Here is a 4430-nt window from a genome sequence, read left to right as displayed (position 1 = left end):
GTGTGGAGCGTCTGCGGGGAATGATTAAGGCAGAAGGAGGGGGCGACGTGACAAAGGATCTGCCGCCGCTCCCCGTAAAACACAGCTTACATGTGAAATCAATAGGAAGTCTGGAGATGAAAGAGGAGGCAGCATGTATTATCCATGAGATCCGGCACCTGGTTCTCCCCTCCAAAACTGCAGAGAAAGGATGTAATATGGAGGAAAGTGGATATCTGGTGCGTTAGCCGAAATACATAGATATATATATATGATGGGCGTGTTCAAAAGGGAGACGGAATATATTATCTATCTATCTATCTATCTATCTATCTATTATCTATCTATCTATCATCTATCTATCTATCTATCTATCTATCTATTATCTATCTCTCTCTCTCTCTCTCTCTCTCTCTCATACATGTCTATTATCTATCTATCTATCTACTATCTATCTATCTATCTATCTATCTATCTATCTATCTATCATCTATCTATTATCTATCTATCTATCTATCTATCATCTATCTATCTAGGTGTGTACCTAAAGGCTCATGGGCCCTGGTGCAAGAGTTCAGCTTGGGCCTCCTCTTCCCTCAGTGCTTTGTGGCAAGGGGCATGTCTTCTTTTTAACAATTGAAACAGACCCCCCCCCCCTTTCCCCCCCAATACCAAATTCTTAACCTAACCCCTTCCCTCCAGCCCTACTGTTAAAGACTGACTTATAAAACATTACATACACCGCTACAAAACATACAGGGTAATACAGCGCCACATATCTCTTACATCCAGTCTTTCCTTCTCTTCTCCTTTCAGACCAGACCGCCATGATGATTTCTTTCAGCCATTTCTCGTCTCTGCAGAGTTTGACAAGCAGACATCTTAGTTCCTACTTTTCCCTCATCTTCTCACCTTCTCAACACCCCATCCTGCCACCCCCAATACTGTGCGCGCGATGCTCCCTAAAACTATACTGCAGAAACAGTACCCCTGAAAATACTGGTACCACACAGACAGTGCCATTCCAATAAATATTGGTACAGAGTGCCCTAAAAAATAACTGCACCCAACAAATAGTGTCCATGACACTAATAATGTCCCCCCAAAATAATTGTGCTAAATTGATACTGTGTCAGGGTGCCCCCTACAGTAATAGGGCACACAAAGTTCCACCAATAGAAATAATGATCAGACCTCAGATCAGACCTCCCTGCAGAATCAGGTCATAGTGCATGCACTACATTCTGACACTGTACCAGGCCCCCCCGCCTCCCGCAGACTAGTGAGTGCTTCCATAATGTATTCACTTTATAAGATGCACTATGTCTTATAAAGCGAAAAATGCAGCGCCCCTGGCAAGGGGGGCCCGGTCGCAACGGCTGTGACCCCTATAGCTATCTATCTATCTATCTATCTATCTATTTCATATCTATCTATTGTGACACAGTGAGAGGTTTTGTCTGGGAAAACAGGTACTTTCCTCCCAGCATGTGCTGCTGGGCTGATTTTCAGCCAGGTGAGGTCAAATACCGGACCGGATTTTAAGTGCTGGTCCAAGTTTTGAGAGCACCTGGCTGTCCTTAAATAGGCAGCTGGGCTCAGAAGCCATGTCTCTGTATTGGGATCTGGGAGCCTTGTGTCTGGATGAAGGCTTGCTACCTGTTTGGTGGGAAAACAGGTTGGTGCTGCTATGGTCAAGGACTCTTTGAGGCAGAATTGCAGCATGGTGTAAATCACCACCAACACCGCAAGGTGACTTTTTGTTTGATTATGACTGCTTGTTTTGTCACTTGCCTAAAGTGTGAATAAAACACTGAACTGTTTGATCCAAAGAACTTGTTGTTGCCTCTATATTGTGTCCGCTAATCCTGCCTACCAGAGCGAAACCCCACACTATGCAGTGGAGTACATAGAGAAGTAAGGGGCCCATAGCAAGGATCAAACCAGGCCCCCACACAGGACAGAAGGGTTTCTAAACCCTTTTCAATTTTTTCACTGCCTCATTTGCTAAAAGTTGTTCCTTTAGAGGGTAGAGTCCAGACCAAGTTTTCACCCCCAGTAGAAGAGGGGATGATCCCAACTAAGACTGGGCCCCCTCTTGCCCTGGGCCACATGGCAGTCGCATGGTCTGCTGCTATGGTAGTTATGCCCCTATTTCATATCTATCTATCTATCTATCATATATCTAGCTTTCAGTTTTGCATCCTCTTAATAAAAGTGAAATTGTAACACCCCAGAGTTGTGTTACGAAACTCTTCTACCCCGCTATAATCTCCTAAGAGCCTTAACCTTGTCATCTCATATGATTTTACATTATGTCTTCACAACTGTGCATTATAAACCATGTTAAGTGTATATTGTTGCAATTTCCATGTTCACCAGCAGGTGGCAGCAATGTGTTAGTAAGGACTTAAAGAGGACCTTTCACTCGTATACAGACTAAAAACTAACTCTATCTGTGGGCAGAGCGGCGCCCAGGGGTCCCCCTGCACTTACTAGTATGCCTGGGCGCCGCTCCGTTCGCCCGGTATAGGCTCCGGTGTCTCAGCTCCGTCTGTTGTACTGGACTGATTTTTTGTAGGAGGCGTGTCCCTTGCTGCAGCACTGGCCAATCGCAGCGCACAGCTCATAGCCAGTCTATGAGCTGTGTGCTGCGATTGGCCAGCACTGCAGCAAGGGACACGCCTCCTACAAAAAATCAGTCCAGTACAACAGACGGAGCTGAGACACCGGAGCCTATACCGGGCGAACGGAGCGGCGCCCAGGCAGGCATACTAGTAAGTGCAGGGGGACCCCTGGGCGCCGCTCTGCCCACTGATCTAGTTAGTTTTTAGTCTGTATACGAGTGAAAGGTCCTCTTTAAAGAGGACCTTTCACCAGAATAAAACTTCTAAACTAACTATACAGACATGGAGAGCGGCGCCCAGGGATCTCCCTGCACTTACTGTTATACCTGGGCGCCGCTCCGTTCTCCCGTTATAGCCTCGGGTATCTTCATAGTTAGGCTCCACCCAGGGGAACCTGCCGTCGACTCATTCTCCCATGCTGTAGCGCTAGCCAATCACAGCGCTCAGCTCATAGCCTGAGAGAGAAAAAAGCCTCTCAGGCTATGAGCGGAGCGCTGTGATTGGCCAGCGCTGCAGCATGGGAGAAGGAGGCGCCGGCAGGTTCCCCTGGGTGGAGCCTAATTATGAAGATACCCGAGGCTATAACGGGAGAACGGAGCGGCGCCCAGGTATAACAGTAAGTGCAGGGGGGTCCCTGGGCACCGCTCTACATGTCTGTATAGTTAGTTTAGAAGTTTTTTTCTGGTGAAAGGTCCTCTTTAAGTTCAGTTTAGTATTTCTAAGGTGGAATAGTTCATTCCAGCTTATCTCGCCCTCTGTGAGCAGAGTGGGCTGTGCGCACATCATGCACCTTGGGTGGAGAAGGAAGTTAGAGGCAGTGTGCCAGCCACCCCTGTTGGGGAAGGCTGTGTGATAGAGTTCAGGAGTCTCCCAGATATAGGGAAGAAAGCCAGGATCTTGTCTCGGCTGAGGCTGATCAAATCCCCTGCCTGAGCCCTGCAGCCTCAGCTGGAAGAAGCAAGCAGACAACCTCCAGTTCCAGGAAGAAAGCATTCTTTGAGACTATAACTGTGAGTAAAGTCCAGAGACCCAGGAGAAGTCATATTCCTCCTCAGCTAGTCAGTCCCCATACAGCAGAAGATATAAAGTAGTGCAGAAGCCAAATTCCTGCCACATGTTTAGAGCTACAAAAAAGTCCTTTCCTGCAAGCTCCAGGTTGATAGAGCAGAAGATAAATTCCTGCCAAACATTGCCAATACCTGCTGGGACCTAAGACGAAAAGCTGTATTTTGCTTGGATGAAAGTTACTCTCAGTAAAGACGAGTTGGAACTTTACCAAAAGTCTGGATATCAGTTTCTGCTGCAAAATCCCTCTATTACTCCTCCTATCACTACACTCCATTTTATTGCAAGTGAGCCAGGAGTCCGGCCGTATCCAGGTAGGAGACACCGTTGACACAATTACCATACAGAGACATTACACCACTCTGGCATTCCTAAACTGGAACGTGATTTATAACACCAAGGGCCCTGTGGTAGCAACCTGTGCGCGCTGCAATTGGCGTCACGAACAAACTGTAGACTATTAACCACCCATATCCTGACCCACTGAATAAGTGGCGTCAGCGCGTACCCGTTCCTGGTCACTGCAAAATCATGCCTAAAACCCAGGTATTAGGACATTCAGGTCCACATCCTTAATATCTGACACAGCGTGGAGGTTCAAGCTCCACTTACATCTCCTGAGCAATAAATCATTAATTTATAATAAAGCAAGAGAACGACAGAAGTTCCCTAATTTTACATTGTGTGCAGTGCCACCTATTGGTAATTGTGGAGTAATGCACATAATCCAACGCTGCAGGATTATTTACCCTTGTAGGA

The sequence above is a fragment of the Bufo gargarizans genome, chromosome 10, assembly GCF_014858855.1.
Source record: "Bufo gargarizans isolate SCDJY-AF-19 chromosome 10, ASM1485885v1, whole genome shotgun sequence".
In the NCBI taxonomy this organism is placed as follows: Eukaryota; Metazoa; Chordata; class Amphibia; order Anura; family Bufonidae; genus Bufo; species Bufo gargarizans.
This window is presented reverse-complemented; position numbering follows the sequence as displayed.